Below are 11152 nucleotides of genomic sequence, written 5' to 3'. Positions count from 1 at the left end.
ATTTATTCTCCTTCTTTATGGTTGTCCCTTGCTACCGGTCATCTGCTTTTTCTTTGTTCGTGATTTGAATATGTAAAACTTACTTTTGCCTTCCTACCTCATTTTCTTGGTGAGGATGTGGGGGGGGGGTACACTCATTCATTGCTGGTGGGACTGCAAATTGATGCAACCACTCTGGAAAGCAATATAGAGATTCCTTAGAAAACTTGGAATGGAACCACCATTTGATCCAGTTATCCCACTCCTTGGTCTGTACCCAAAGGACTTAAAATCAGCATACTATAGTGAACTTAATGAACTGTAATTTTACCATCTATTAGAAATACTTAGTTTATATGATTCCTGTGCCCACCACTCATGTGATGGCACAGTTGACACCTGCCATTTATTTTAATGCTCGATCTAGTTCACAGCTGTTTATTGTTGTTTCTATTGTTAACTGTTGACTCTGCCATTCCCCTTTTTGTGGCAAATAAATATCATAGTAGACATTGGATATTTATTTTGATGCTGTGTATTGTTCACTGTTGTTGTTACTATTGTTATTGTTTATTTTTCCCTTTTCTGAAAGGTGTTGGGAATCTACTAGGATATTACAAGTTCACAGGGTATAGATTCTGTGCTGAGCTACACCCACAGCCTAGACAGGACACCTTGCTCCATATAAAAACTAACCCCACTCACATTTCAACTATACTTTAACACATAGAAAAGGGAGACAGAAACCCCAAACTGACAATCATAATCCAAGTAGGTACAATGGCTGGGGGGAGGGGTGTCCCTCAGGTCCTGTACATGGACATCTGCTCCTATAGGAAAAAAAAAAGGGAGATTCAAAGATAGTGAATCAGAGGAATCCACAATGCTGCCTCAGCTCTCCAAGAGTAAATCAAATCATCAGTTCTGCAGCAGCAAACTGAAAGGTTTGGAGGTTGAAATTAACACTTGGACTGCACTTATCCTATGTGTTGAAGCTAAAATATACTGATAACATGGCACTTATTACAAAAGAGAGAACTACTCGTCAAAGGATCCCCTCCTGTTTTAGTCAGCTTTTTTTCACTGCTGCAACTAAAAGACCCAACCAGAACAAAAAGTTTATTTGGGGCATGGTCGTTTGGTTCCATTCCTTGGGGGCTCCAGGTAAATTTAAACATCATGGCAGAAGAGTGTGGCAGAGGGAAATAGCTCATATGATGATCAGAAAGCAGAGAGAGAGTCCATTTGTCAAATGCAAAACATATACTCCAAAGCCATGTCCCCAATGACCCACCTCTCCAGCCACTACCTGCCTTTAGTCACCACTCAGTTAATCCCTTCAGGGGATTAATTCACTGATTGGGTTGGGTTCTTATAACCCAATCATTTCATCTCTGAGCCTTCTTGCATTGTCTCACATATGAGCTTTTAGGGGACACCTCACATCCAAACCATAACATTCCACCCAAAAGCTCATGGCCATCTCACAATGCAAAATACATTTATCAACTGGGTACCATGGTGCATGCCTATAATCCCAGTGGCTCAGGAAACTGAGGCAGGAGGATCATGAGTTCAAAGCCAGCCTCAACAAAAGCAAGGCACTAAGCAACTCAGTGAGAACGGTCTCTAAATAAAATACAAAAAAATAGGGCTGGGGATGTGGCTCAGGGGTTGAGTACCCCTGAGTTCAATCCCTAGTACCAAAAAAAAAAAAAAACACAAAAAAACCCCTACATTTAGCCCATTTCTAAGAGTCCCCATAGTCTCAACAGTTCCAAGAAAGCCTAAAAGTTTAAGTTCAAAGTCTTCTCTGAGGCTCAAGGCAATCTCACATTGTGAGCTCCTGTAAAATTAAAAGCAATTTACAAGTACCCAATATATAAAATAGAGAGTAAATATTTCTATTCAGAAAAAATGAGGGCATAAAAAGTAGGGATAGGACCCATGCAAGCCTGAAATCCATCTGGGCAAACAAGTCCTATAGCTCCACATTCAGCATCTGGGCACATGGCATGGTGATGCTCTATCTGAAGGGCTTGTGTAGCTATGCCCCTGTGGCCTTGTTGACTGAAGCCCAAGTGGCCTTTCTGTTGGCTTGTCTCAACTTGATTCCTGCAGCCATCCTCAGTGACCATTCCATGGTACTAGCATCTCATAATCTTGGGGGTCTCTTTGGCATCTTCTTCATATTTGCACACTTTGCCCTCTTAGGGGTTGCCCACAGGGCCTTCGACCCTGCAGCACTTTGCCTGGCCTCCCAGACCTTCCTTTGAAATATTGGTGGAATATTTATGACACCCTAACTCCAGCTCCCTGCATTCCTGCAGAATCAGCATCATGTGGTCAACACTAAGGTCTGCCACCATCTTGAGCAGTAGCCAAGCTTCCAGGGACCCTGGCTATAGCAGCTTCTGAGTGCCTGAGTAGCTGAACATGTTGAGAAAACTTCTTAGTCCCCCTTGTGCAAGAAGGGTGCCCCACAGATCTCCTCAAAAGAATTTTTGCTTTACTTCCTTGAGTCTGAGATGAGTGTGATCTTGCCAATTCCTAAAATGCCCTCAAGCCATCTTTCTTATGGTCTCTGGGCAAAATTTTTAGCATTTCTTCAGTGGCAGTAACAACTGTAACATTCTTAGCCCCAGTTTTACTTCAACTTTTCAAGTTCAAGTTTTTCAAATCTTTCGGCTCTGCTTTCTGCTGCTGATTATTACAATAAATTTAGCTAAAAATCTGCCAGCAATATCCATGCCACTATCTGAATGCTATGCTGTCTAGAAATTTCTTCTGCCAGAATAAGAAGTCCATCACTTTCAAAATCAGCCTCATAGAAAGTCTCAGGACATGGACATAATGCAGACAACTTCTCAGCCAGAACATAACATGATGGCCTCTATCCCAATAGTGTCCTCCTATTCCTCTAATCCCTCTTGATCCCTTTCTTCACTGTTCATGATCCTATTGACAGTCTGGTCTTTTGAGCTCCAACCAGAATTGCTCATTAAGCTCTGCATACTACAACCTAAAGCATTTCCAGTTTGTACTGCTAAACATCTTACAATTCCTCCCACTGACTCCAAAAAAAGCTCCAAATGCTTATGAACCACACGGTCAGATTAGTCACAGCAATGACCCTACTTCTCAGTACCAATTTCTGTATTTGTCAGGGTTCTCTAGAGAAACACAACCAATAAGAAGTATGATTATAAAAAGATATTTACTAGATTGGCTTGTACAACCAGAAGCTGGATAGTCCACAATGGTCATCTGCAAGGTGGAGAGCTGGAGAAACAAGTAGCTACACAGTTGAAAAGGCTGAAGCCTCAGAACAAGAGGGATCAACAATGCTACCCCAGTCTGAGACTGAAGGCTTCTAGGAAGGGCAGCAGAATACAACAGACACTAGTATGGCAGTATGTAAAAAAGTAGATGTGTAACCGATGTGAATCTGCAATATGTATACGGGTAAAAATGGGAGTTCATAATCTGCTTGAATCAAATGTATGAAATATGATATGTCAAGAGCTTTGTAATGTTTTGAACAACTAATAATTTAAAAATTTTTTTAAAAATAGATAAATAAAAATTTAAATTAAAAAAAAAAATCACTGGCAGAGTCCACTTTGGAGGAATGAAGGAGCAAGAGTCTGATATCCTCAGGTGATCACAGCAGCAATCAAGAACACATTGAAGAAGAATAGAGCTTGCATCTATTGCTGCTTCCTTGTTCTTCCAACTTTTATTCCATCCAAGCCTCCAACCTATTTGACGGTGCTGCCTTTGCTTTAGGAGGGTCGCCACTTCAGTTTGCTATCCCACATGCTAATCTTTCCTAGACACACCCACATTAATACACCCAGAATCCTCTTAATCTTTAACATTTTTAATCCAATCAAGTTGACAATTCAAATTGACCATTATACTTCATAAAAGAGGAATAAGAATCTATCTCAATAGATGTGAAAGTCTAAGACCTCTGTAAACAATAGGAAATAAGCAAACAAGTCTCTCCTCTCACCTCAAATTTACAATCCCCCAATAAAGGAACCAACAAATATTAAAAGGGATAAAATTCCAAAGAAAGACAACAAAAATTATTACTATAATAATTAATGATCTAAAAAAAATATCTAAGGAACAAATTAAGAGAGAAAATACAAGAGATGAAAAGATCATTTCAATAGGGGGCTGGGGTTGTGGCTCAGTGGTAGAGCGCTTGCCTCACATGTGCAAGGCCCTGGGTTTGATCCTCAGCACCACATAAAAATAAATATATAAATAAAATAAAGTTATTGTGTACAACTACAAAAAAATTAAAAAAAAGAAAGATCATTTCAATAAAGAAATGAAGAAATGGAGATTCTGAAAAGAAACTGATCAGAACACTGGAAATGAAAGACATGATAAAACACTCCAATGAAGCACTCAAGTGAGAGGACTGCTAACAAATTAGATTATCTAGAAGACAGAATGTCAGGTCTTGAAGACTTAGACACAGAGTAAGCAGTTAAAAAATAGATCATATTCAGAATATAAAAGAACTCTGAGACAACATTAGGAGACCAAATTTATAAGTCATTGGACTTGAAGAGGATGCAGAGATAATAGGCTAATGGCATTGAGAACCTTTTCAGTGAATAATAGCAGAAAAATTTCCAAACCTTAGCAATGAGATGGACGTTAACATATAAGATGCATATGAAGCCCCAAAATCACCTCTCCAAGGTACATCATAATCAAAATGCCTATTATAGAGAATAAGGATAGAATATTAAAAGCTGCAAGGGAAACATGTCAGGTCACATTTAGAGGTAAACCAATAAGGCTTGCTTCTGACTTCTCAGCTCAGACTCTAAAAATATAGGAGGGCTTTGAATGAGATAATCCAAGCTCTGAAAGAAAACAATCACCAATTAATATTGCTAAATCCAGCAAAGCTAACATTTAGAAATGAAGGAGAAATAAAATTTTCCAAGGTAAGGATAAACTAAAAGAATTCATGACCACTAAGCCAGAAAATACTTACAGAAATACTTCACAGAGAAGACTCCCAAAACAAACCCCAGAGCTTCTAAGTAGATAAAGTTCACTAGATGTTAGACAAATTAAAATTAACACAAAATTAAATTTATAAAACAAATCTAAATGGTGGAAAATAATAAACATCTCTCCATAATAACATGGAATGTAAATGGTCTCAACTTTCCAATTAGAAAAGTGATGCATGCCTGTAATCCAAGTGACTCACAAGGCTGAGGCAGGAAGATTTCAAGTTCCAGGTTAGCCTCAGCAATTTAGCAAGACACTGTCTCAAAATAAAAATAAAAAAGGGCTATGGATGTAGCTCGGTGGTAAAGCACCCCTGTGTTCAATCCCCAGTACTAAAAACAACAACAAAAAACAATAAACAGATTGACAGGGTCGATTAAGAAACAAGAGCCAGCTATATGCTGTTTTCTACAGACTGACTCATTGTATAGCCAAAGGTATCCACAAGGTGAAAGTTAAAAAATGGAAAAAGATACTCTGTGCAAATGGAGTCCAAAAACAAGAAGGATATACTATTCTCATACCTGACAAAGCAATCAAAACAGAAAAGGAAGTTCACTACCTACTGGTAAAGGGAACAATTCAACAAGAAGATATATGAAGTTAGTGTAGGCGGTACCTGGAATTCCAGCAACTACTTGTTTATCTTTCCAAAGAATCAGCTCTTTGTAGTATTGATCCTTAATGCTTTTTAATTCTCCATTTCATTAATTTTGGCTTGGGTCTGAATTATTTCCTGCTTTATATTGGTTTTAGAGTTAATTTGTTCCTCCTTTTCTAAGACCTTGAGTATAATATTAGATTGTTTATTAGGCATCTTACTTTTATTAAATTTAAAAAAGGCATCTTTCTGTCTTTTTTAAATGTAGAAACTTAATGCTACAAACTTCCTTTTTAGAACTGTCTTAATAGTATTTCAGAGATTTTGATATGTTGTACTACTACTCTCATCTGACTCTAGGAAATTTTTTTCTATGATCCATTCTTTATTCAAAAAAGTAATGTTCAATCTCCATGAGTTTATGTGGTTTCCATAATATTTCTTGCTGTTTATCTCTAATTTTATTCCATTTTGATCTTATAAGATGCAAAGGATTATATAGGTATTTTTTGCATTTGCTAACACTTTCTTTGTGACCCCAAATATGGTCTACTGGCTATAAGAATGGCAAGTAGGGAATCAACAATGTGGATTTCTAGGTCTATGGGGAAAGGGAGTAAAACAAAACATGGAAATAGAATCTATAACTATAGGAGCAACTCCTTCTTCTAGTAAAGTAACTAATACAGGGACATTAATCTCTAAAAGAGAATATGACGTTCCATTGTAGTTTGCAACAACTCCACCATTATCATCTTTTTGCATTAATCAGATTTTCATCACTGTGACCAAAATACCTAAAAAGAACAACTTAAGGGAGGAAATGTTTATTTTTCATCATGGTTTCAGAGCCATGCTGGATGAAACCATGTTTCATCCAGATCCATTGTTCTGGGTCTGAGGTGAAGTAGAACATCATGGTGGAAAGGCATGAAAGAGGAAAGCTGATCAGCTTATGGTAACTGAGAGAGAGGAAGAAGGTAGGATACAGGTGGGGAAAGGGCCAGGACTTGTGAGAAGATAAACCCTTCAGGGATTGCCCCCAGTGACCTATTTCCTTCAACTAGGTACACTTCCAGTAGTCCATTCAGTCATTGGATTAATTCACTGAAGTCAGAGCTTTCATGATTCAATCACTTCCCCCAAAGTCCCATTTCTGCTCATATGATACTTTGGGGGACATTCCAGATACAAGCCACAGAACTCTTCTTTTTCAAAACTACAGGGACCAACAAGACAGAGATTATGGTGATTATGGTGTTTTCAAACTGGGTATGGGCCACAGACTGGCACTATTCTCACTCAAAATGTTCAGGTTTCTTTTGTATTACTGGATAATCAAGATTTGCCTTTGTTAACACCTTGAAAACATGTTTTACACTTCAACCTTAGAGACAATCTGTTCGCAGAGTGGACAAATACTCTTGTAGAAGTCTACTGGCTTTGAGAATGGCAAGTAGGGAATCAACAATGTGGATTTCTAGGACTATGGGGAAGGGAGTAAAACAAAACATGGAAATACAATCTATAACTATAGGATTGCCCATGTAGAGTGAGAGGTCTTTTTATTCTTCTACCAGGCTCTCATGACATCTGCAACTGGCCACCTTGGTTCAGTGGAAGCAAATGTTAAGCTGGAATAACACCCAGTTATCTCATGGATACAGCTGAATAACTGGCCTATGGATTTAAACCTAAATTTACCTTCTTTTAAGGACACCAATATCACATCTTCTGTTTACAATGGGAACAAATAAACATGACCAAGCCTTTACTAAGATACACTGTGTTTAATGGCTTGGGATGGCTAAGTACAACTGAAGTGAAAGGAAAAGTTCCTCTCTGTATGAAAAAGACAAGTGGCAAAAATATTTCTCCACTCTCGATAAATATCTTACCACTATATTCAAAGACACTGACTGACCACTTGGGATGGCAAAGTCAAACAGCATGTGCACCCCTCCGGGGGAGGTTATGGGTATGTTTGTTATAGGTCATGGGTGGCCATACCTGTTTGCGACTGTATAGACTGGTGCACTTACAAAAGACCCTACATACCTAATCCCACATACTTTCCATTTTTATCTATTTATCTATGGCCATACTAACTGGGACATAGTGAAAGCTAGGTATAGAATAACTTGAACTGCCTAGAGGTTTTACCCAAGTGCTACACTTTTTCCTCAAACAACAAGCATTTTTATCTAGTTTCAAGCTGATGTTTAGCTAAACACTCCACTGCCTTAAATAATATTCAGAGTTATATCTTGATTTCATACAGAAACTACTCAAATGTAAAAGGTAGTACTGCAATGCATCATTAGGGATGGAGGTACTATTTTCTGACAAAGCATTGTGAAGAATGAAGGTACTATTTGTCAATCTGTTACCACTGGAGTTTTTGGAGTAACATTGTGAGGGATGGAGGGACTACTTGGTAAAGCACAGTCAGGGATAAAGATACTATCTGTCCAGCCTATCGCCACTGGATACCCCCCATATTCATTTTTCAAAAAGCCTCATGCCTTGCATACCATCTCCAGATACTTTCTTTGGTCTCTTGGCAACCTATCCCACTGACCTAGCACAACCAGGCTGTGTGCAGTAAACATGCTGTGGAAGCCTTAACAATTTACCAGTCTCTCTCATAACTCTACCTCTCCATGAAAAAAGCTCAAGCTAGCCTGCTGGATGATGAGAGACCATGTGAAGCAGAGCTAAGCAGTGGAAGGATCTAAACCAAGGTTGTACTAGATTAACCAGCCTCCATCTAGTATGCCAGATGACCACAGATGTATGAATAAGTCCAAGCAAGATCAACCATATCAACCCACAATAACCAAACCACCCAGCCAACTATAGACCTGTTGCGTGCCACTGTGTTTTTTTTTTTTTAATACAGATTTATTGTGGCGACAAATACCAGTATTACAGTGAAATTCCAAGTTTCTAGGCAAGGGAGAATGTCTGATGTATGAACAATGCCTGTATTCATCAAACCAATTAATCAGAAAAGTTTAATCTAAATTGCAAGTAACAGAAATCCAATTTAGAGGATTTGTTGGATTACATTATTGAAAAGTCCAGGGGTAGACACAGCTAGATCTAAGTACCTGAAATTTATCATCAGGGACTTGTTTCTCTTGGTTCTACTTTTATCTGTCTGCCAGTTCTCCTTCATTAGGATAAGATAGCCACCAGCAGCTTTGAGCTTACACCTGACTGTATGAGTTACTAAATAAAATTGTGTGTGTGGTGGTGGTGGTGGGGTGTTCTGTTTCAAATAGTTCAAGATGTAGGGCCAACTTTCATTGAACTGATTAGCATCAGATACAGACCCCTGAATCAGCCCCTCCCCAGAGGATATACTCTCATTGTACTTGGGTCATGATCCAACCCTGCAGGCAGGAAATGTGTTGGTATTGAAACTACAATGATTGAGAATGAATAAAGAGGGGATTTCCTGAAAGAAAATTGAGATAGTGCTAACAAAAACAGAGAAAGTAGGTGAAAAGAACATACATCTACTCGAGTCCTCCATATTATTAATGAACACAAACAAAAGAGTGAAATGATGATTGCTCAGGTTGGCTCTATACTTCTTCCACCCCACCCAGATGCACGATTTTAAAACCAAATTTTGATCACATCTCTACATAAGTGGATAATAAGACCAAGTGGTCATACACATCAAAGGAAAGGCTTATGACAGTCACAGGAGCAACGGGATATCTGAATGTGATCTCAAAGACTTGAATTGAGCCCTTGAGTCACCTGAATCATAAAGTTGCTTCTGAGTTCTTCTGATTGAATAAGCAGCATAGTGCAGCTTCTGAGACCACAGATTCTGAGCATGGAATCCTAGCTCTGACTGCTTTGTAAGGCTATCTGACCTTGGGCATGTTGCTCAGTTTCTGGCCTAGTTGTCCCATCAGTAAAGAGTATATAATAGAATCTACCTAGTAGGAAGAGTAAATGAGTGATCATATGCAAAACATTTGGAACAGTGTCTGGGACAGAGTAATAGCTATTAAGTGCCAGCTATTAATCACCTGGGAAGATGCAACGTGGTGCCAAGTAATTTGGAGCTGGAGTAAGAAAATCTTGCATCATCCAGAAAAGAAACATGACCTTGGCTGAGTTGCTTATTTTCTCTTGGACTATTTTCTTTCTTTATAGTATAGTAGAAATTTTATCTACACTGCTTACCTCACAGGGCTGTCAAGAAGATCAGAGGACATAATGAATGTTAAATTCTTTGAAAACCTGAAAGTCCTTTATAAATAAGAGGCCTTAAAAATATTAATTATCTCCATTGAGATTATATGATTGTAACAGGGCAGTTTTTCATCCCACACAGTTTTATGCAAAGTGTCATTAGGAAAGAAAATCTGCTGCTTAAAGAAAATAATGAATTCCACAACCAAATCCAATTCAAAAGTTGTGAGAATTGCTTTGTGATTTGAAATACTCACCACCACCTAGTGTACCTAGAATGTTAATGCTGCTTTTAATAGAAAGGGGGTTATATTGGGAGTCAGGGAAACTGGATTGCAATTCTCAATTCTTCTGTCAATTTCCTGTGTCTTCTTGGGCAAGTCATTTTATTCCTTGGGGTTTCTCTCATCTGTACAATGAAAATAAATCAATGCTTACAATTCTGTGACTATGTATTTTGTGGCAGAGATGTTACTGGGCATGAAGAGGTCTGGTCATTATTCATAACTTGGGTTAAATATCTACTGTTATCTCTGGAAAATACATCCTCCCACACAGAATTTGATTATAAATATAGTATTTCATTAAGAGAAAACATCCAAAAGTATATGATAAGCCCACAGTGTCTTTGTCTCCAGAATTTGCCGCAGTCTGGCTGGGCACAATCAGGAGCCACTTGTCAAAAGAAACTAACTTTATTTTTAGAACCACACACGCCAAACAAAACAGCCTCTCAGGAAAAACCCTCAGAGCCCCAACTGCCACCACCGGCTTTCCACAAGCCTCTCTCCACCTCCCACAATCCTCCTGCTCTTGAGGCCGATTGGCTGGGTCACGTGGGCGGAGCCAAAAAAGTCCCCCAATGAGCAGCTCCGTGGTCTGAAAGGGCAAGGAAACAGCCCAATGAGCATCACCGCAGAGGAGCCAATCAGCTAGATGTTGCTGGGGCCGCTGTGAGCCAATCATCAGCCGGCAGCTGGAAGTTTGCTGGCAGCTGGAAGTTTGCTGGGGCCCCTTCGGCTGTGGCTCTCAACATCTCCCCCTCTCTGTTTAAACAAAAAGCATGTGGCTTAGGGACCGTGCCTGCCTTAGGTTGTCCAATAGTACATATGGTCCTTACCCGTTAGGTTGGTACAATTGCAATTGGATCTTACCCGTCACTGACTACCGGTCCAGTATACAGCCACACCTGTGGAGAGGTCTTTGTACCAATGGGGGGGGGGTGAGGTTCTTTGCCTCACCTCTGTTGGCCCCCAAATTTTAGCTGGACGATCATGATAAGCAGAAGGGAGGAAGATACACCAA

Source organism: Marmota marmota, unplaced genomic scaffold, assembly GCF_001458135.2.
Source record: "Marmota marmota marmota unplaced genomic scaffold, marMar, whole genome shotgun sequence".
NCBI classification, from domain to species: domain Eukaryota; kingdom Metazoa; phylum Chordata; class Mammalia; order Rodentia; family Sciuridae; genus Marmota; species Marmota marmota.
This window is presented reverse-complemented; position numbering follows the sequence as displayed.